Source organism: Tamandua tetradactyla, chromosome 18, assembly GCF_023851605.1.
Source record: "Tamandua tetradactyla isolate mTamTet1 chromosome 18, mTamTet1.pri, whole genome shotgun sequence".
Taxonomy (NCBI): domain Eukaryota; kingdom Metazoa; phylum Chordata; class Mammalia; order Pilosa; family Myrmecophagidae; genus Tamandua; species Tamandua tetradactyla.
The window spans coordinates 39,503,486-39,527,797 of NC_135344.1; the positions used below are offsets into that span (position 1 = coordinate 39,503,486).

General features: G+C 37.7%; 1 long non-coding RNA gene across 1 annotated transcript in view; it reads right to left on the reverse strand.

The window, feature by feature from the left end:
- The window catches only part of LOC143662608 (uncharacterized), a 37,795-nt gene extending 20,389 nt beyond the window's left edge, over positions 1–17,406 (reverse strand). Inside the window, exons 1-2 of the long non-coding RNA XR_013165465.1 lie at positions 17,254–17,406; positions 4,648–4,737 (exon numbers count right to left, since the gene is read on the reverse strand). This is a non-coding gene — a long non-coding RNA (uncharacterized LOC143662608). The remainder of the gene's footprint in view (positions 1–4,647; positions 4,738–17,253) is intronic.
- Between the last annotated feature and the right edge of the window lie 6,906 nt (positions 17,407–24,312).

Below are 24,312 nucleotides of genomic sequence, written 5' to 3' on the forward strand. Positions count from 1 at the left end.
ACTACCAAGGCACACTTAATAGTCCCCCTTAACTTGGTTTGTGCACAGAGTTGCCTGGTCACCGTGATGCAGATTTCTTTCTCACAATTGGCGGATCTAAGCATCCAGTCTCAGATCCTTTTGGTTGTTGGAAGTGGACCCCAATGGTGGAGGCCAGGACCACTTAATTAGCAGGGGGCATCTTCCTTTCATCCTCATCAGGGGTCCTTCTCTGAAGCCTCCAATCCCGGACAAGACCCCAAAGTTATTAGAAAGAAAGCTTTACTTGAAAGAGAATAAATACTCACACAATTGTGGAGAAGAAAAGAGTCTATTCATGATTGTGCAAGAGTAGGTGCACAACCAAAACGTGATGGTCAGCATGCTGAACAACAGTGGCATTTATTCCTTAAGCCTAGCATACAGGTTCTTTCCTTGTTTCTCCACTTATTGGATATTCCAAAGGTTGCAGCTTATTCATGTAGTCTAATTTAAATTTTTCACCAGCAGTTCCCATTTTTTATTATGTTTTACATCCTGGTGACCCTGGTCATTATTTGTTTAGACTTGTTTTTATCTACAAAAGGATTGGATGACAATTTTGGACTTACATCAGAGACCTTTTCCTTCTCCTGTCCACGAGACTGGTCTGAGTTGGTTTTGCATATTTACATTTTTAAATACCTTAATTAATTGAAACTTTTTCAATCCTGTACTTATACTCTCTCCCTAATTTTAATATAATATTTTATATTAATATAGGTATATTGAGTTTATTTGAGATAGTACTCACCTGATATTGCATTTGTTGTTATCTTTTTATTTTTATCTTTTTACTTTTGTTCTTTCAGTATGCAGTATTTAAAAGCTGGATTTTTTTTTGCAATCCAATCCACCATTTTTTTTTCCTTTAATTGGTAAGTTTATTCCATTTATACTCTTTGCAATTTTTTATTTTTTGAACTTTTCCTACCATTGCAAATTTTTACCTCAATTAGTCGCCCTTATTCTATTTTCTTTTATAATCTATTCTTTCATTATAAAGTTTGATATCTGTGTCTTCCAGTAATCTAACAGAAACAATGGGATATTCCCATATTTCTTGGTGCTTTCCTAACCCCACAGTTTTCTCTGTAGATATTATCTAGAGTTTTAAAATCCGGGCCAATAAAAGTGTATTTTTACTTCTTTTGTTTTTAACCTTGGTATTGCTTCAAGAAAGAAAAGGTTTTGGCATTTGAAAACCTTTATTTTTTTTTTTTTATGAAGTTCTTTAACAGGGAAGACTCAAGTCAGGAAAACTTCAGATAATGATAAAATTTAGCTCTTAAAAAGAATCTAGGGCATAGGAACATAAAATGTGTCCACAGAGCAAGATGTAGGAACAGCTGAGGTTCTACAGTGAAGATATATTCAGTCAACACCCACTCATACAAATTTAAGGACCACTTGATGCCACTAGAGTAAAGAATAAATATCGCAAGCAGATGCCTAAGCTCAGACCCAGATGCCAGAGAGTTGAAGGTTGAGTTAGCAAAGATAGTGAACTCAGAATAGCTAGGCAAACTAAAAGGCATGTGAGGGCTTTTAATGCTCACACAGAAAGGTAAAGATATGTTAGTGAGGATTTTAACCTCTCTACTGTAACCAACAGTTAAGTAGAAACAAACTTAGATTATAAAAGTTAGAGAAAATTAAAAATAATACGGGCAAGAGAACATTATGGGAGGAAAGAAATCCAACAACATTTAAGAAAAGTGCTTGTATTTCTACTTTGTATATTTTACTGTGTTGCAAAACTATATAAGTATTTGCATTAAGTAACATGATGCTGAGACTACATTTGTCAATGTTTCTTCCTAATATTAGTTCAACTATCATGTATCTACATTCCCAACGAGGCTCCTTTCAGGACCTTAGGATCCAATTATTAGAAGGAATGCAAGTAACTCTCAATTCCTTGCACCAGAAGATGCATGGCAGTAAGGGTGATGTCAGCTGTGGAGCACTGACTAGCCTTGAAGCCAAATCAGGAAGTGGCCAAAATGTTGTGATTCACCAAAATTGGCTAAGTTAAAATATCCATTCCTTTACCAAGGGTTTTTGTGTGTATATTATGCCCAAGGCAAGAAGAGGCACAAACTCTTTGAATAACACAATAATTGAGGTTGACCTCATTTTCAGCTATTAGACATTATCTGGTATTTATCTTGAGAAAAAGGATTGCATGAAGTTACTACACATCATTTATAACTCATTGTAAAATAGGCACTTTAAATCAGTGCTGCTTAAACATTAATGTATTACAGATGATCTGGAAATCTTGCTAAATGCAGATTTTGATTTAGTAGGTCAGGGGTGAGAGCTGAGATTTTGTATTTCCCAGGTGATGCCTTTGAGGCACATTTACAGATACACTGAGTAGCACGTTATTATGTGACCTATATAGCCTGATGAGACTCAAGAGAGATGGAAAGGTAAGCACAGAAACAGAAAGAAATTCCTAGAGAGAAGCAGTCCTGGATGGGGTCCTTCAGGGCATTAATTTTCTGGATCCCAAAATCCTGAAGGACAGAGTAAAAAACAAATGAGAACAATAAACAAAAAGCAAGTGTGAAGACTAGGAATAAATGTCTAATTTTAATTTTGCTCAGGCATGGCTAGAGCAATACCATCCTTAGACCTGGGGACCTCTGCTCTGGGTTTATAATTTAGAAGGCCTCCATCTGGCCTTTCTCTGCTCATGATTCTTCCCATGGAGTGAGAATCCCTTAGGGCCAAGAGATTTCTCCTGGAGCCTGCATGCCCTCTTCTAGACCATGAGTCCATCTCTAGGACCAGCCTGGATACCATTATCAGAATGTCTTCCCCAGAGAACCATACTCCCTCCCTTCCTCAACCCATATAAACAGTCAAAGGTAAATTGTTTAGCAGTTGGGATGATTGACTGGATTGAATGGATTGATAGTAAAGACAAAGGAGAAGTCATTACCATGAGATAAGAAAGCCAAGGAACCCAAAGACTCCCCAGCCAGAACACTACCAACCCTGTGAGGAAGCAAGCCTGCCTACCAACACTGGATTTGCTTTTCTGGCCTCTGAAACCATGAGTCAATAAATTCCCATTGTTTAAGTCAACACATTGTGTTATATTTGTCATAGCAGCCTGGAAACTAAGCCACTCCCAATTTACCAGTTTTGCAATCTTAGTTAAGGCAAATTACTTTACTTCTTGGTATTTTCATTTCCCCTCAGCCAAAGAAGGTTTATATAACAAAAGCTGCCATATTTTTTTCACAGGGTTCCTGGAGAGAGAGAGAGAAAGAGAGAGAGAGAGAGAGAGAGAGAAAGAGAGAGAAAGAGAGAGAGAGAGAGAGAGAGAGAGAGAGAGAGAGAGAGAGAGAGAGAGAGAGAGAGAGAGAGAGAGAGAAAAGCTGGTAAATATGCTTTGGAAAGTGCAAGGCTTTGCACAAATATTAGCAGTCAATATTATCATTAACTATATCTGAAATAGTGATTATTTTGCTCCATACACTGTTTTCTTGGCTCTTCTTATGATCAGTGGCCCACACGGATCAAATGATTGGCTGAAGTTGAGAGTGGCTCTGGGAGATAGCTGGTTTATGAGGGACTAATCCCATTGTTATTGCCTGGCTGTATTTACTGAGTAGGCTGGTGGTTATATGAATCAAGTTGTACTGATCTTTGGGAAATTAACATGGTACCATATCCTGTATGGACTTTGTAGCCTCTGTCCTGCCTGAAGAGCATATGGCTAGCTGAGGCATTGGTTTGCATAAATGATAGCCAAATTTAAATTCTTCATGCATGTGAGTAAAACATGTAATAAATTAGATATGCAGTAATTCTCTTTGCAGCTAACAAATGACAAAACTATCAACAGTCACAAACTTTTAACTAGAAAACCTGCTATGGATTCTGCTTTCCTGATGTAACTACAAATGTTGAATTATCTACACTCTTGAACAGCACTTGTGATAGAAATTTGGATGGTTGTATGATGTAGTTCCAACCATCCTATTCAGAAATAAATATCCTGGTGAGTTAAATTAATGCCTTTCTGTACACATATACAGACATATTCACACACAAGCCAATACTCACATGGCTGTGTCTATAGATAGCAAGCTCACATCTGTTTTTACTTAAATATTTCCATATACCTTAGACAATACACCTTTCTATCGTTGTATGCTTTTTCTACTTGAAAACCCTGCTCTTCAAAAAGTTCGGGTTTCTACCGTGAGACAATTGCAAAGACAAAGTGAATCTAAGGTTATCTCTCACCTCTCATTCCCTGCACTCAGCCTGCCAGCTTAGCTTGGGAACAGACACCCCAAGATTGATTCAGGATCCAAAGGAAGACCCCATGGCCATTCTCATTGCTTTCTATTTTGCATTCTGACAGTGTTCTTCCTATGGTAGGATGATTTGGGAACTCAGATTAAGGGGTGAAAATTATTATGACCCATTAAAGTTTAGCTCCTGCATTTCACTGTCTTTTTACTTAATGGTCATTTAAGAGACATTTGTAGAATTTGACAAAGCATTGATGACTTTCAACAAGAATAATGTGCACATTCAAATGGAGCCTGGCTTCCCAATAAATCTGAGTTCAGGCTGTTGAGATGTGTCTGAGCATTTTACCTGGATTTGCTGCAGAACACTGCCATCAAGTGTGAAGTTGTAGAGTCCGTTTCTGGAGAATCCATCCTGAAATGATACAGCCTTTTTAACCTTTATAACAAAGGAGAAATATGCCATATTAATGGCAAGAAACCTTTGCAGGCAATGACTCTGGGGTTTATAAAGGTTTTGAATTAAGGAACAGATATGAATGACCACCTACTGCCTTTCATGAAGGCCTCAAATTATTCTGTTCAATGTTGTGCTATGAAGAAACCTTTTACTTTCTATAATTAATCCAAGCTTAATTACAAAACAAGCAAAGAACACTCCTCTTTGTTGTTTTACTCATCTATATATCTACATCTATATCTGTATCTATAAATGGATCCTCATTAACTTCCAGAATGTGCTGAGCATATTTCCTGGCACAGAAACACTCAAATTATTTATTGAATGGAAGTAAAATTTAGTAATAAAATGCAACCTGTCATTCAAAAAACAACAAAGTATTCTTCCAGCTCAGCATCTTTCGAACATTACAAATTGTACTCTCATCACCAGATAAAGCTCATTTGGTGCAAAATGTGGTCAGTACTGAAGGATCAACAAATGCTTTTTTTTTTCCATCCACCTATCCATTGATTTGTTTATTATCTGCCAGTTACTATTTTAGGTGCTAGGGATACAGCAGTAAACAAGACAGATGCAGTTTGTCCTCACAGAGCTTACACTTAAATGTGTGTGTGTGTGTGTGTGGTCAATAAATAATTTCTGGTTGTGATAAGTATATCCTTGGCTGGTTTTTTTTTTTTTTTCTTTGCATGAATAGGTACCAGGAATTGAACCTGGGTCTCTGGCATCAAACCTAGGTCTCCAGCAATAAGTATAAATACTAATGAAAAAAAAGAGAGAAACAGGATCAAAAGTTACTTTGACGTGAGAAGAGTTGGTGTTTCTGAGAGGGTGATCAGAGCAGTAATATTTGAGCAGGAATATCTATGATGAGAGGACACATAGAGATTTTGGGGGAAATGTCTCAGAAATATAGAAAGCAAATGCCAAGGCCCTAAAGTAAGAACATGCTTGGTGTGTTAGAAGAACAGCAGGGCCAGTGTAGCAGGACATGGTGAGTAAAGGAAGTGCTAGAACCTTGGCAAGAAGTTTGGATTTCTAAGTGTAATGAGAAATTCTTGGAACATTTAAAATAGTGTTGTGATCCAGTTTTTATTTTTAAAAGATGATTTTGACAGGCCTTATGGAGACAGATTGACGGAGGGTAAGAGTGGAAGCAGGGCGGCAAGTTTAGGAGGCTATTTTTGCATTAGTCCAGGCCAGAGATGTTAGTATTTTGGACCAAGGTAGAAGGGGTGGAGGGAGTGAGGAGCAGTCATACCTGGGATGAATTTTGAAGGCAGACCTGAGAAGACTTGCTGACTGGTGTATGGAAAGCAAATAAAATCAAGGATGACTTAGGTTTTTGGCCTTAGCAACAAGGTGAGATAGGTGCTGATGAAAATAGGGAGAGGAGTGGTGATGAAACAGGTTTATGGGGAGAACTCAAGAGTGTAGTTTTAGACACATTAAACTTGTAATGACTGTAAGCCAAGTGGAGATGTCAAGGAAGACATCGGGTAAACAAGTCTGTGTGAAACGTGGGGAGTGATTGGGACTAGCGATGTGCATGAGAGTCGGAAGCATGTGGATGGTATATAAAGGCACAGGAATAGACTGCATCACTGAACAGAGAGAAAGGAGAAGGAAGAAAAGACTGAAGGCTTGGCCTCAGTGCAAACTGTCAGTGTCAGGAAGAGGAGTCAGGGAAAGCAGTGAAGTTGGAAAAAAGTAGGGAATGAGATATCAAAATGAAGAAAAAGCTTCCAAGTAGGGAGTAGCCCACTTAATCAAATGCTGCTTTAAACTATAGAAGTCTGCTTAATTTAACTAAATACAGGCATTTAGTTAGGGAGCTCCTCTCTCCAAGCTCCAGCTACCTAAGGGAAGGAATGAACAGTATCTTGCATGGGGGTTTTGCCCAAGGGCTTTAGTGCCAGGTAGTTGTGGGCTCAACTGCATCTGCATCGTGTAAACTTGGGTGAGTTACTTAAGTTCTCTGGGCCTTGATTTACAGTCTAACTTTGTGAGAAGTTGATAAGAAAATACACAGCACAGAGTAAAATGGACCCCAAATCTCTGCATGTTTAGCTGAGATGGCATCAGTTAACATTCAAATGAATTACTCCAATAATTCCCATACAAACATCTTAATCTATCCCTTTTGTATTTTAATTTCTTTATATATATGCCCTCTAGATTAGGGCCCCTTAGGACTATGCTAATCAGCCACAACAGGGTTATGGTTATGGTAAGACTCAAACAGGCTTGTGTTTGAATCCTACTTCTTCTACTTTCTATCTGTATAACCATGGGCTGGTTGCTTAATCTATCTGAACAGATGCTGCCACTCTGTAAAATAGGCATTCTATATACCACATAGATGGTGGGTTGTGTGAAGGTTAAATGAGATAATGTATGTGCTTGGCAGAATAAAAACTCAATAAACAATATTTTTAATCTTTCAACACTAATATACTCAATGTTTCCGGACTGACTGACAATAGCAAGTGATTCTTCCCTCCATCCAGACCTAGGGTGGACAAAAGGAGCTACAATTACCGTTATCCACACCTAGTGAACTTGGGATGTCTTCCTCTTTTGTATTTTGTTGAGTGGTTCTCTACTATTCACACATTCTTTCAACCCAGAAACTCAAGCATTATCTATGATTCTTTCCTCTCTCGTCCCCCAACATCTTACAAGTTAACAAGATAAGATGGCAGATGAATGTACTTTCAAAATGCCATATTTCATCAAGATGCTGTGAATTGTAGAACACACTGTTAATTTCTGTATCAAAGAAAAAGAAGGTGCCAATTAAATTATGGCATGCCATTGACTGTTAGAAGCATCCAGGTTTCAGAGATATGAAATGGTATTGCCTTCTCTGAGGAGTCTGCCCAAATCCTCCAAGCTGAGTTAGGTACCACTCCCTAATACTCCATAATCCTCCAAGCATAATTCTACCATAATCATTCATTTACTTTCTCCCTCATGAGACTGTGAGCTCCTTGGAAAGAGGGTCTTCTTTTTCTGCTATGTTGTCTACAGAACCTGGAATATGGAATGCACTTAACACTAAGGAAATTATTAGTTGGCTGGATGGATAGGTAACAGCTGAATGAAAAATGATTACTGCATATAATCACTGGGTTCTAGTTCCCCATTTAGAGATGCTACCTTCAAAATCACCACACGCTGTGACTAGCCTTCCCTAAACTTACAATTTGCTTTAACCGGGAAAGAGCAATGGCACTACCTAGTGGTCAATGCAGGGAGCACACTGTCTTAACAGAGGGAAGTAGTCTCTTCTTTGAACCAACGTTCCTTCCTTCTCCAGCAGTTGGGATATGGTAAGATTGGAGGGCATTTGCATTTTCAAAAGATCAAGGTGATGACTCTATATCGAATAGATTGGGGAGGGAATAAAGAGGAATGCAGGGACACCAGTTGGGAAAGTATTTTGTCAGAGCTGAGATTTGTCCAGATCTGTGATTTCAACATCAGCATGCCTAGTCACTTTGTAATACTTCCCTTTTATCCAATACCTTCTTTTATCCCTCTGACTTGAGCATTGTGGCAGACAGATTCTAAGATCTATCCAATGATTCATTGATCCCTGCCTCTTAGTACTCATCCCCTTATGAATTACCCTCCCTTGAGTATGGACTGGCCTAGTAACTTCCTTTGAACCAATAGAATATGGCAAAGGTGATGCGGTCCATGCTGGTCGAAGCTGTTATGTACCGCAGAAAAGGCTGTATTCATTTACTCCATCCCTGTGGTGGCAGGCCTATTGTGGGTGAAATCTTTTGGTTAGGTTGTTTCAAGACCCATTCAAGGTAGGTCTTAATCCTTTACTGGAGTCCTTTATGAGAGGACAAAAGACAGAAAAGCCAGGAGAGCCTGGAGAGAGAGAAATGCCCAGAGAAGCAAGAAGGACCCACAGGAGCTGAGAGAAAGAGCCACTAGAAAGCCATAACCTGAAGGTAATGAAACCTGGGAGAGGGGGACAAGCAGGCAATGGCCATATGCCTTCCCACGTGACAGAAGAATCCCAGAAGCCAGCAGCCTTTCTTTAGAGTAGGTATCTTCCTCTTGATGCCTAAAATTGGACTTTTAAGACTACCTAAGGTTGTGATTCACTCCCTTATTGGCTTTGATGAAGCAATGGCCTTGTTGGGGTGGCCCATGTGGCATGGATCTAAGGGAAGCCTCTAAAAGTCAGTATACTGAGTCCCTCAGCCCCATAACCTTTGAGTGACTTAAATTCTCAATAACATAACCTTGAGGAATGGATCCTTCCCTATCCGAGCCTTCAAATTAGACCCCAGCCCTGGCCAACAACTTGATCACAGTTTGTGAGAAAACCTGAAGCAGAGGACCCAGCTAAACTGTGCAGGGACCCCTGATCCAAAAAACCATGAAAAAGTAAATGTGAGTTGTTTTAAGCCATTAAGTTTCTGGCAACTTTGTATGCTATAATAGATACCTAATATAAGCATCTACTCAAAATGCATCGTTACCTTGCAGGTCAGAATCTTCTGAAAACCTGGGAAACTTTCTATAGTAAGAATCAACTATGGTCTTTTCTCCACAGCTCTATAGTATCCCAGGGAGCAGCTCTTGCAGCTGCTACCACAGAGCATCTCTCTGTGAATGGAGCGACTGAGTAACACTAGTGTGGACACATTTTTTTTAAACCTTGTCAGCTCACAGCCCCATCCTGTGCTAGGCCTTAGCAGACTGTTTGTAGCCCCTCAGGATGAAAGCTTACAAGAAAAGGCCGTGGAACACAGGATGAAGTCAGATACTACAAAGCAGATCAGCATGAAGACATCAATGCCCCGAAAGGAACTTGAGTGACTGTGGCTTAAGTCCATTCACAGCATATTGTGATAGATGATATGCGCTGATGGAAGTACAGCCATGTTGGACATGGTATAAATTTAGTTAGTTCCTGCTGAACAAACAGGAAATGGGATACAGTCTCATAAGAGGCCAGCAAGAATCAGAACTAGGGTAATTAGCCATAAAAAAGCTCTGTTGAGTTCCTGAATAATTCAGGTGAAAATGAGTTTTAATTAGTTAACTCACAGTCATCAGCTCTTTATCTTGTTCCTCACTCTGTGCCCTATTCACTTCTCCACAGTCTTTGAAAGTTGCCATTTTAAATGGGTTTCTCCTGCTGCAGTTGGCTGAATGTGATGGTTAGCGGCAGCCTTTAACAGCCCTTCCAATTCTAGGATTCTGCAAGTTTAGAGGCTGAAGTCCAAACCTTGGCCTTTGCTGCTTCCTCAGATTCTCTAATCACTCTAGCTAGGCAGAAAGAGCTGAAGGGAAAAGCCAAACCTCACCAATATTGAAGAAATACAAGAAACTCTCCAGGCTAGCCAAGCCAAGTTTTTGTCATCCTCCAATACCCAACATTCTTGTTCTCAAATGAATTTGCAGCTGGAATTACATCACTGTAAAGGAAAATTTCAAATAGTCTCAAACCCAATCTTAAAGTCTTTAGCTTCAAAATGACTGAAAATTCTCTATGGAAAATGACTTTTTTTGTAGTAAGAAGAAACTCTTTTTCTCTAATACTTTAATTATGAGGAGGCCAGATGGAGCTGGAAGAGAAGGAAATTAGAAAGGCCAATACTATGAAACTAAATGGTTGGGAATCTATGATCCAGAGAGGACCACAAAGCAAAGCACTATGATTCATCCCAACTAAAAGTAATATAACAGCAGGATTCACATTCACACAGAGTCTCCTTCCAAGAAATGATTCACCTACATCCTCTCAATTCTCACGACATCTCCCATCAAGGTAGTATGGTGGCAATAACGAGGTCACAACTGGTTCCTTGCCATGAGAGCTGTTTGTCAGAGTCCATGCTCAGTGGGTCAGTTTTTGAAAGTTGGGTTCAGTGCATGGAGGCAGGGCCACTGGCAGACTTAGGAACTTGTCGCTTATGCTAATGCTAGGATTTTGCTTCTGGTGGCCTTACAAGGAGTCAAGGACAAGTCTTGGAGGCTTCAAAGAAGTTATATGGACAAATTGTTTCCCATTCTTTGGAGAAATAATGGAAAGGAGAGGATGACAAAATACTCTCTCTATATATACTGAAATATCCAATCATTCTTATATACTGTGTCTCATTCCAGAAGTCTTTGAGATGCCTGTCAACGAAATATACATACACAAGTTGTTGGCCCATGCAAAGCATGAAAAAAGCCAACTAGTGGGAAGTGAATTGGTGGAAAATGATATTCATTTAGGCTAAGTGTCACATGATATAGCACATTGTAAAAGAAAACTATAGAATTTGAGCTTAGAGAAGAAAATTCTTGACAGTGATATGAGGCAGATTGTAGCATTAACACCCTGTGACCTGTCTTGTCTTCTGTTTGCATGTCTTCAAAATGTTGGTCATTTGCAAAGTTCAAGTGAGTTCCAGTCTTGCATTTTAAGTGTCTTGTTGGAAAGGAATAAAAAGTTTCACTGCCATCTCTACCTAGACAGATGTACGAGGTCTGCTTCTACGACAGTGGCATGAAACCATGGTCCCCAGTTCTATGCTAAGTACTTCATGTACATACATTAATTCCTCTACTCTGAAACAGTGTGATAAGTAGGCAAAATTATTCCCAAGTTATAGATGAGAAAACTGAGGCTAAAAAACTTTTAGTCACTTCCTCAGATACAGTTAGATGTCACTAATGTTACTGATTATAAGTTGTGTTATTTGGTTTGCTGTGCTTCAGAGTGACCATTATTAAATATCAACTATTGAGTTGGGTACAGGATTTTCTAAATGTAGTCTCCAAGCTTCTTCTCATTTCTTCTATTGGTATAAAATGCACACACATGTACATCAGTCTAGAAACATAAATCTTGCATTTACTTTGAGATATTGCTGGTCAATTTCTTCCTAAATTTCTTCTTATTAACTCATCACATATTATTTTGATCATTCTGATATTTCTTATCCCATCAATGCTTAAATTTTCAGTCTATATTTACATTTTTGTTATGTATTTTATAATGTTCCCTACTTGGTTCATGGTAGTCAATTTAACTTGATTGCAAGTTTCTTGAGGAAAAGTATTGAGTTTCATGTATATTTCCAAACACTATTTATTCCTACTCCAGAATCCAGCACACTGACTCCTATAGTTCCTTCTGGAGAGATTCCTACATTGGCTAGTATATAAGCCCAGATGACTTAGAATGTTTTGTGTGTGAGAGATCTGCTCTCAAAGTTATGAGTTCCAAGGTGTATTTCTCTAAATGAATTTCATTTAGATAAATATTAAAATTGCCTTGAATAGGAAAAAAAGGAGTTTGCTGTGTAAGGGTTATAATATAAGAAAAATAAATGTTCTTATGTGCTCTTTGATTTAGGAGATAAGAAACAGTAAAACCTGGCATGGCGTCTAAGCAATGAATTTTAATCCCAGCACATTTTGGACAACTTGGCAACAGAAAAAGCTTGGGACTGGGCAGTTTGGAAATTGGGTTGTATTTTCTGTTTTCTCACTGTCAAGGTGAACTGTAGAGCATATCCCTTTATCTCTTGGTCTCAGTTTCTTCACTTGTGCAATAAAGAAGTCCCAAACTACCACATGACTGATGAAAATAGGATACGAGGTGAAGAGAATTAAAAGTTCCATGCCAGCATAGAAGATTAATAACTACTCTGGAAGGCACATATTTGATGGCAAGAACAGCCAGCTTTTTTTCTCCTGGGTTATGCATACCATCTTGTCACTCAGCAGTTGGCCTGGGTTGTAGCATAGCTATTTCAAAGGCATCCATAGCACTCCCTGTGCACTATTCATTGATTAAGTGGCTCTTGAGCTCTGTGGGCTAAGAATTGCTGTTCCATTCTATTCTATCAGTTGTCTAACAGGCATCTAACAAAAACCTTGGCAGCACAGATCTCTATTCATAGGCTGGGTAGAAAACAGTTGGGAAGTGAGAAGGTTATTCTCTTTGGAGGTGTCTTAGAAATGTCGTCTTGCCCATTAGTAGCAATGCTATGATCCATTCTCAATGTAAATATATGAGGGTTTAATTAGCACTGTCTTTTATAATCTGCCAATTAAATTGAAGTACTACTGGTGGGATTAATCCCTAAAATTGACATCTGTCCTGCAGAATCAACATAATTTTTAGGGTAAGGTCTTGAACTATACTGCAACTGCTCTTTGAGATTAACTATGAGATTATATGGTCACAAACTAAAAAGTCACTTCCAGCAATAAAAGGGCAAAGTCTCACATTTCTGTTCTCACCCCCTACCTGCTACTTAACATTGGCTTGGAATCTCAGTGACAACTCAGAATGAATGAATAGTAGCCCTGACTGGAAGGCACTTGCAAAGTCAGTCCTTGCCTACTTTCCTAAATATAAAAAAGACTAGCAAAATGTCAGGTTAAAGGAATGACTGATTTCTTGTACGAATAGAAGCCAAACCTGGAAACATGTTAGAGGTCCCAGTCACTACTTGTGGGTTAGTGAAATATACAACATCCTTTCATTATGAGCATAGGATGAGATTCTGTATAATCTCATGGGACCCATAAAAGTCAGGTCTGTTTGACTGAAGGCTGCCCACTTTCTTCTCTGCAGTCCCCACAGGATTGCAATCCAATCTTTCCCTGAGGCCTGGATTTCTGCTATCCAGGATTCTTCTCCTAACTGAAAATCCCATCCTGGAACCACAACCCTGTTGCTTAATTAGGGGAACATCTTCTGCTAGGTTTTGGATATAAGCCTAGTTAGTTTGGATACTGACGCCATTTTGCTCAGTCTCAAAGCAATCATATGACCGTGGGCATAGCAAAATTATTTTTGTGATTTCCACCCAATTTCTGTGTAAGATACTTTAATCTTATGTTGTTTTTTAAAATCCACTCCCCTTTCCCAGTCAACTCACCCTTTTGATTTCAAGATCCCTTGGTTTGAAGCACGTATTAGAAATAACGTATCTCAAATTATTGCTGGGAAATTATTATACCTGTTTGTTCATAGTCAAAATCTGTTCTGAGACCTTCTCTGATTGACCATTTCCTCAAGATTATTTCCTTCCCTGGACTCTGTTAACATTAACTGTCCACATCATTCATTTCAAACCCAACAAATGCTCCTTTTAGTAGTAGTAATCTTTGTGGTATGTGGTCTATGACTTCTATATTATTACTTCTAAATTGCAAGTTCCCATGCTTCATCATTCTTTTTGTGTCATATAATACTTTGTAATACCTTGTTCATTTTATATGCAATAAATGTGTTGATGATGATGATGATGAATATTGTGGTTTTCTCCTTAAAACTTCTAAAATTCTGCCTCTACTCTCAAAGCTTACCTCTAGTACCCTGGTTCATATAATCGCTGCCTGTGGCTTTATTTCTCCCCTACTCTTTCCTGAAAACCAGTGTGACATGGATTGCATAATTGTAGCTAAAATACAGAAATTTCTGACAAAGTTGAAAATGGAAATCATTAGAATTCAGTTTAGTTGGATCAGGTATTTTGTTCATCTGATTATTCAAATCAGGTTGGCTACATGACGAATTTCATCATCTTGACAAAATCAGACTTTGAAATTGAGTCATCCTGGGACTCTGAATAAACATAATCACAACTGCTGGGTTTGGAAATGATGCTGACTTTCTTTTACCACACAAGTCTATATTAACAAAACCAAACAAGACATTTGAGACAATTCAATAATTCTGCGTAGAAGGCTGGACTGGGGAGAGAGAGAAAAATAAAACAGCAAATCCATGTCTAATAATTTTAATGTCCTTTTATCTTTTCAAAGTGTCTTTCAACATATTATTACAATTAAAACCCATTTGCCATCACTGTGGTCAGCATCTGCCAGATGGAGAAATTGTATCCCAGAGAAAATAAGGGAGTTTCCTAAACTTACGCAGCTAATTATTAGAACAGTAAGGATTAGAACTTCTGGCCGAGGTGATTCCAATTGCACCATGCCACCTCTGACATCTCAAAAATCATCTGGCCACAAGGATAAAGATATTTCTAAATTATTATGGTAGGATTCCTCTTTTTTCTTAATCCATTGCTGATATAGTTCTTGCCTGATTTTTTTTTTAGCAGGAATGAAAAACAGAGCTGGGTTGTTTTGCTTCCTTCCAAAATGCTTTCCTAAAATCTTGACATATGCCAAAAGCTTGGACTCAGAAGGGACCTTTAAAAAGCTCTAAACTTTAATTTCAAATATTTCTTTGAAACTTAGCTGTGACATGATTCCTCAGGAGTCCTAGCCACCTGCCAAGTCTGAAGTGTTTTTGTTCGGCTGTTTTTAACTTACTGCTGAGAGAGGTCTTAATTTTAATAAGATGGAAAATGATATTTTTTCCATTGGCCTATAATTCCAAAAAAAATAGCATGGGCTGTGCTACATGAAAAAGTAAAGAAAGGAAAAACACAACACAACACAACTAGTGTATGAATAATTTGATAAATAGATTTTGCCTTTGGAAAAATAACGTACTTATATCAAGCAAAAGATGATTGCTCCTCAAACAATCAAAAATTATTTGCTGTGTATCCAGAACATAACTAGCCAATGTTTGGTGCTATTTAGGAAACAACATAGGAAGATATCCCCATGCCTTCGGGGAACACTCAGTCTACTAATTAGTATAATTATATCCTGGAGTAAGACATTTTAAATCAGAAAGCTAAAACATACAAGCAGCTATATCTTTTTTATCAAACATGTAAAGCCATTATCTATGTATGCTAGGAAGTAAGGGACAAATAAAATACCCATTAATTCCAATTTATTGCTGTTTCTTAAGTGGCTTTAGAAACTCAAGCCAGTATTTGTGTTCCTACATAACCCATCTGGCTGTGTAGAGAAAGAAGTTAATAAATAATTTGTCCTCTTTGCTATCAGTTTCTTTTTCAAGTTTCTGACAGAATAGCTGATTTCAGACTTGCTAATTAGATCTGACATAATTGCTAAGATATCAAAAATTTATCATATCAGCCTGAAGGCATGATTTTAGGTGAAACCACATACCAGTTAGGTACTAAAGTTTGTCAGAACACTCAGAACAAGATGCTTGAGTAAGCATTTTGTTTTCTTGCCCTGTACATCAATACATCGAAGCCATTTGGTACATGAAGACGTTGTCATAGTCAGATAATTGAGAAATTCTGCCTGACCCTTATGGGAACACTCTCTTGTCTGCAAAAGAAGGCTGAAGCTCTTTGGAGTCATGAGTTGCTTTTTAGCTTGTCCCCTTTGAAGAGTTTTTCATTTCCCACCTCTGACTCAACAGAATAAAATGTTGTCACATGACTGATTCTCAACTACATTATCACAAAATAAATGTTGCAAATCACAGACACTTCTCTATAAAGTGGGAGACATTTATTTTGCAATAATGTAGTGATTTTGTCTCTATTATTCAAGATGATTGATGTAGATGTAATCATTCTGTCTCTTAGATATTGGTAAAATAAAGTGACGGTTGTTGGCTGTGCAATTAGAGACCATCTGCACCAGGATGCTTGGAAGAATTGAAAGGTTGGCATTTTCACAGCATGAGAAAAAAAAAGATTGTAGTTATCCAGTTAGTTCATGAAGAATATGTCTGAGCCAGACAATTCAGGTCTAATATTTTACTTCAAGTTTGGATTATGTAAAAAAGTTGCCAGAATTGGAAAAGATCCATTTAAAATATATCTAAATGATATCTTCAGGAGATTTCAGGTATTTTCTTCTTCATGTACACTTCGATTGCCCAGACTAGAATCACTTCTCTCCTCACTTCCGTCCATCATTTTATGTCTGGGTTAAATCCCATCTCCTTCAGGGCTAGGATCCTCAGCTAGAATCTGGACACCCTATCATCTGCACTCTCTCATCCTTTTATTCATCAAACAAACATGCAATGGACTTTATAGTTTATGTCAAGGAATGTGCTAAGTGTTTGGAACCCAAATATAAAGTAAAATATGATCCTTCAATCCAGGACAGACAGATTTTTAAAGATCCATGCTAAATGGTTGTAGAATGACAATTTATATCTCTCCAAATTGGACCTTGAGGCATGCAGTAAAAATTTTCACCAATAAGCAGGATGAAATGTATTTCTGTTCTCTACCCTTTACTTTCTGTATAAAGGGAGGAGGCAAAGCCACTTATCCAGCAGGAACTTGCCCTGCTCTAATTCTTGATCAGAGCCACTTGAGGTGTTAACACGAAAGTTGCTCATTCTTAATCTTCTCTTTCTCTCTCTCTCTCCCCCTGCCTTGGAAGCTTGTTTCCATATTCCCATCCCTGCCATTTTTAGAGTTAAGTTGATTTTAAATCAACCTTTTAACAATAGAAGTTTAAGATCACAGAAAAGTTTAGTTATTCAGAAGGAATATTATTCAATGATAACATTTTACTTGCAATGTGAAGATATAGTAGTATTTCCTAAGTTTTTATTTTCAGATATAAAATTAGTACAAAATATCTTACCAGTTGTAGGTGAATTTGAGAAGAGACAGATAAAGGAAACCCATCCAGCAGACCTGGATATGAAAAAGGTAGATTTTTGAAGAAGTAGAAAGGAAATAAAAAAAATTTAGGGCAATGATAACAAGAGATACAGTTATAATTTGGAGGGGGGGGGTTGGGGGATAGTTGTATTCTTTATTCAAATGATGACCCAAGTTACTTTAGGGTAATCACTTTTGTCATTATGATTTCACAATCATCACCATTAGTAGATAAACACATTCATGCAAATTGAAGAGTTAAGTTAAATTTTGTTCATAGCAGCAGACTTTTTTTGTATATCTCACTAAATATACTTCTATAATAGGGTCATATACCTGCCATCCTCTTCTCCTACGACCCACCTTCATCTGGAGTAGAACAATGCAGATAATGGAAACATTCTAGAAGAAACATTATTCCTAATATATTCCCACTACTTTGAAGTCTGAAAAGCCACTCTAAAATGAAGATTTTTTTTGTTTGCTGAACCAAACAAAAGAATCTTTCTCTCTTCCACTCACTTAAATTTTAGACATATTTTTGCAGTTTCTGTAGCCCTTTTTAAACATAATTTAGGATATATCTCCTCCAAAAAATGGAATTATATTTAAATATAAACTTTTGTCTTTTTCAATAGCTCTTTCCCATCTTTACTTGATGCCATGAACATTCATTCTTAATGCACTCAAAGCCAGAATCTGAGGGGTACCAGTTACTATCCTAACATTTAGAAATATCAGGGTGAGGTTTCCCTGGAAACCACATGCACATAAAACCCTGCAGAGCAGACTTGGTTTCATCTCTGGTTACATTTTCTGTTGAAGAGAAAAATCACCTCCCAGACAGAAATATATGTGTGTATATATGTGTAAATATATATATATATAATTATTTGGGAGGTGAGATTCAGGGCAGAAAGCTCCGGAGGTTATTTTACTGAGTTTCAATATCTAGCAGACCAATCAAGTATTTATTTGGGGATAGAAAATGAAAGTATATATTAAACCACATACAAATTTGTGAATGAATTAAAAGCATAGGCTTGCCTATTCTGCTTCTCTATGTGGTGGAATAACAGGTAACAACATGGAAAGTTATCCTGGGTGGTCAAAAAGGAGAGAATGGTGACTTCTAGAAGGGAGAAAAGGTTAACTATTTGCAGTGTACAATAGGATGGTCAGTTTGGAGGAAGGTGCTCAACAAGTATCTTTTCCTGCTAAGATGAACAACAGTGATTCCAAAAAGAATATAAACAAACAAAAAACCCCACACAAACCTATCTTTACCCCTAGAGAATCTCAAATTCTTGGAAGAGGGAAAGTGCACATTGAAAAATACAGGATAAGGTTCATCTCTACTCTGGAATTACTAAAGGTCTCTGCTTTTCCCTAAATTTCTAAGGTCTTAGACTGCAAATGAATTGTGGGAAAGAGGCCAATTATCCTCATTTCCATTTACTTATCCACAGAGCAGATGCTTGGTTCCATCTCTTATTCTTACTTTCGCTAGTCCAAACTATGGCCATTTGTAAAGGAAAGTGTTAAAGCCAGATGTTTGAGGGAAACTGTCCATACTTTGTACTCAAAATGGTGCACTGTTAGTACTTTCCAGTATTGTAAGAAACAGATTATCTTAGATTTGACTCAAGTCAACCACTTCAACTGCACGGCCTACTGAATTATTTCTAGGTCTTTGGTTCATGAATTATTTGATGTGCTACTTTTATTTTATACTTCCCAAGCTATTTACTTGCAGCAGATAGAAAAAGAGACCACATCAATTATGTGCACAATCATCTTAGAGGCTGTGGGATTAAAACTGGAAGTTTGGAAAACACTTTTTCTTCAGTTTCATAAATGGAGTTGTAAACAATTTGCCCAAGAGTCTTACAGTTACCTGGGGATGAACCAGCCAAAATGGAAACAAAGTCTCCAGATCTGCCATCTGATGATCATAAAAGCAGTTTGTAAATGATGAGTGAATGGAAATTTGAGATCTTCAGTGCTCTTATTTGACATTGAGGTATTTACACAAAGTTCTTTAGGCAGTGGTCCTTCCTATTAGCCTTTATTGGAAGAGGGGTTGTAAAATTCCGATTAATGTGTGCTTCTACAACAAACTAGCCAAAAGATGGGGCATTTGTATATGGAAGGAAAGTACCATTAAGAGGTTATAGCTGGAGGAAATCAACACTAGCTTTAAACTTGCTACCTTCCTGAGTAACACTGACAAACGAAATGAATGAGAAAATCTCCTATTACTTTTAAAATTCAAACATATGCAGTGTGGTTTGATTTTTTCCTATATTACGAGTGTTTATTTCTCATAATGCCCTACAGTTTCAACAAAGAAAGATGAAAGCTATGATGGGTTGCAAGTAAATAACAATGAATCCCTGAAACTCCCAGTGCTGTGGGAGATTCTGTTTTTAATACAAGGAAGGAAATATAATAATGAGTCTGGTGCTGGAAATTTGTCTTGTTGTCTAGTTGTTTCACCTTCAAGAACAATTTCAGGTTGGTTAAGAATTTTCTCTTTTAGTCGTCACACCTGCCCACAGAAGAAACCTTAAAATTAACTTTGCCAGCTTCCTTTAAATCTGGGATGCAGAGTTTGAATGACACTCTGCGAGGTGGATGTAGTCTCACAAGACCTTGATTTAGCAACTAAGTAATCTAAGGAAGCAGGTACTTTGCAGAACCAGTTTTTTGGCGAGAGCAGCTATAGAGACCAGTGATTTCTGGGGACAACAGCAGCACAATTCTGTTGACACCTTCCTCCATGTCAGCTGTGAGGTTCCTAACTACCAGCACTGGTTGTAGCGACTTTTGCAGGAGTCAGTCCACAGCGAAGTTCAGTGTTGCTCCTAACTGCATGGATTCCAAATTCTGACCTTTCTGTAGTAGTAAATATCGCTAAGTTTATTTTCTGATTAAACCGGTTAAAGTAGGTTATGATATTTTAATTAAAAATGCTGTCTAAGTCAGCCCCTAACTATGTTGTAGGGATTCCACTAATTAATTTCCATATTCAACATGGTTTTGTTTTCCTTACAGGCATCCTATTATACCGAGCTGTTTTACAGTGAATCTCAGGTTCAATAATTCACTAAGGATCACCCACCTAGAGGAACTGAGGTGTGCTCTTTCTAATCCTATGGCACGTGAGGTTCAGTTTTAACGTGTAGTTTATATTGGAATATAAAAGGAAGAACTTTGATGAGTTCTAGAATGAGAACGGATGAAAAAACTTTCCATCAGGTTTTACCTTATCGCTGCCTAACAAAACTCAGCTATTCCTGGGGAATTACATAGATCCCTACTTCTCTTACACTATTGGAACAAACACTTTTCTCTCCTCTTCTCCACTTATCCATGCTCTCATACTTCCAGCTCCAGATGAACCTTTCCCTGAGTAGTTTGCTTTTTAACCTACACTCATTTCTTCCCCTTTTAATTTCTAGGCCTGTATTTTCTATATATGATTATCAGCTGGCCCTTAGCCTTTGCCAACATACCTCCCTTTGTTTGGATTCTATGTGTCAGGGGTAAATGAATTTTTTCCATAAAGAGCCAGACAGTATATATGTTAGGGATTGTGGGCCATATGTAACCAATAAACTAGCTGTTTTAGTGAAAACAGCTATAGACAATCAGAAAACAAATGATTGTGGCTGTGTTTCAATAAAACTTTATTCACAAAAGGAAGAGACCAAAGAGCATGGTACTGGCATAAAGATAGACATATTGATCAATGGAATCAAAATGAGAGTTCAGAAATAGATCCTTAGATCTATTAATGGTCAATTGACTTTTGACAAGTCTCCAAAGTTCACTCAACTGGGACAGAATAGTCTCTTCAATAAAGGTGTTGGGAGAATTGGATATCCATAAACAACAGAATGAAAGAAGCCACTCTCATACCTATATAAAATATAACTCAAAGTGTATCAAAGACCTAAATATAAGAACCAGTACTTTAAAACTCCTAGAAAATGTAGGGGAACATCTCCAAGATCTAGTGATAGGTGGTAGATTCTTAGACTATACACACAAAGCACGAACAATGAAAGAAAAAAATAGATAAATGGGAACTTCTCAAAACTGAATACATCAGTGCTTCAAAGGACTTTGTCAAAATGGTGAAAAGGCAACTGACTCAATGGGAGAAATATTTGGAAATGCGTATCTCATAAGGGTTCGATATATAAAATATATAAAGAAATTCTACAACTCAACAATACAAGGATAAACAAACCAATTTAAAAAAATGGTTAAAAGACATGAATAGACATTTCTCCAAAGGGGAAATACTGATGGCTAAGAGGTATATGAAAAGATGTTCAGCTTCTGAACTGTTTTCATTAGCTATTAGGCAAGAAAAAATCAAAACCACAATGAGATATATCACACCTGCTAGAATGGCTGCTATTAAACAAACAGTAAATTTCAAGTATTGGAGAGGATATGAAGAAATTAGAACCTGGCTAGTAGGAATGTAAAATGGTGCAGCCACTGTGGAAGAAAGTTTGGTGGTTCCTCAGGAAGCTAAGTATAGAGTCACCTTATGACCCAGCAATCCCACTACTCAAGTTATACCCAGAAGATCTGAAAGCAGGAACACGAGCAGACATTTGCACATGGTATGTATGCACAACCATTTGATGATACTGTGAGTCAGTGATTGTATACCTCAGTTGGTTTGTATGGTATGTGAATATATCTCAATAAAACTGCATTAAAAAATTGTTTTTAAAGCAGGAGACCACCTGGATTAGTTTAGGAATCCTACATTATAAAGTGATCCTCAAATGTTACTATACGTTAGAATCACCTGAGGTCCTGTGAATACACAGATCCCTGTGCATCACACCCGGGGCTTCTTACTTCCTCAATCTGGCATGGGGATGGAGAATTTCCATTTCTAACAAGTCCTACTGTGCTTAGCAATGAATGTCCATACTGTGTGTTGTAATACCTGGCTTATAATAGAAGCCTAATAAATAATATTGTATTTCATTCCTTCTATCCTTTTATTGACAAAGGAAGTGTGTAAGCACAGACATAGGTAGCTATTCGTATTGAAGACTTCCTGGAAAATACCACCTGAGGAAATCAGAATATAGCTGGGAAATAGAAGAGACCAACCTAGCCTCATTGCAAGCTCAATCACTGAAATGCCATGATGTTTGCAGTGCAGGCAGAACTGCTAATCTTAAACAGTCTAGAACTGGAGCATTCATGTTGATAAAGCAACACAGTGAATAGACTGGAAAGTAATCAGGGGATATCCAGGATCCTGACATCAAAAATCAAACACCGACTTAGGAGAGCCACATGAAGCAAAAAGTCAGGGAAGGCAGGCAGAAGAACTGAGAGAAGGTACCAGATATGAAAAGGCCTTGAATCAGAGACAACATTCTCTTCTAATGATAAACACCTTTATGAATTTTCTGCTGTGGTGAAAATAATTCTAGTTGTCCAGCCTGTCCAGAAACAACCTATTCTACCTACAGATTCTGGTAGAGACAAAGAATGCAAGAAAATTCCAATGTGTAACTACTGCCAAAAGAAGTCAACAGAAGCAATTAAGCATATTAGAAAACTGAAGGGAGAAATAAGTGCTATTTTTTGTTTTGTCTGAAAAAGAAATGGTGTATGCTAAACCTCCTGGACAATGCTTCAAATCCTTTCAACCCCATCTTTTATTTCACCATTGCTTCAGTGACCTATCTCATGCAGGCTTCAAACAGCATCATGTAGGTGCAAACTGTGAACACTCTGGCACACAACTTTTGCTATCCCAGGGCTTCTCTGATGCCACAGTATAGACACCCTTGAGAACTCCTTGGCGTTCAACATATTAGCAACAAAGAAGAATGGAACGTTTAAATGTTAAAGCCTTATGAGTCATCTTTAAACAATGGAAAATAGGATCAGTGGGTAAATGTTTACCCCTCACTTCCTTACAAAATATATTATAAGGCTTATTGGAACATCTCACAAGATTTAGCAAACACTTGCCTTTAGTGTTGGCCAACTTGATTATACATTCTCGTATTTTGTTCCATTGATTTTGTTTCTTTTCTGATTTTATTTTCTCTGCCCCTTACTGCTGCTTACTGGGATGACATTCCCAAATAATCTCCTCGTTCATGGATCTTTCTTTAATATCTGCTTTTGAAGGAACCCAAGTTGATATCATTAGCCAGGAGTGGGAGTAGAGGTTAACACCTCACATGCAAAATCATAATATTGCCTGTGGTTAATTGGGATAATGGGCACATGATGTGTGAAGCATCAGATTATTTGCTCTTTGGCCTTTTGAATGTATATGGGCAATTATAATTAAATAATTGTAAGGATTATGAAATAGAATGCAATTTGTTAACTGCTTTGGAACTCATGGAGAAAGAAAATGACAGGCTTGGTCAACCAACTATTAACTAAAAGAAAACTGAAACCAGAGTGCCTCTTGCAGAGTTAAGGTTAAACTTTCTACTTATAGCCTCTGGTGAGATGGCACTAGAAATGAGTCCCTGTGTCTAATTGTAAGTGAGACAGGGCTATAAAGGAAACACTGTGTGCAACTCTAACAGATTTCTTATGTCAGTATCAGAAACCTAAAGGAAAAATAATGGGATCTGAAACTTAGGATAAAGACAGTTGATGGTTGAGTTTGAGAATCTTGAATTATTTAATTTCCCCTTGAAACTTCCATGCAAGTAGAAGCAGCAACTTTTCCTTGATACAGGAGCAGATTTTTTTTTTCTTTTTTGCTTGTTGATTCTCTAAATACTCATCTAAGGCAGGTGCCTCTCAAGTTGATGCCTGCACACTACCAAATGTGCCCTATCCCCACCATCATTCATTGCCTTCATGCTAAATGCCAGGTTTAGTCCTCAAGTCAAGCAGTAAATACAGTCCCTGCACTTGGAGGACAGAGTTTTCATGACAAATAAATTTTAAATCTTAGCTAATTAGGAAAATATGCATGGGAACAGAGCTCTGGGTCTTGGATTGTTGGATAACGTGATAA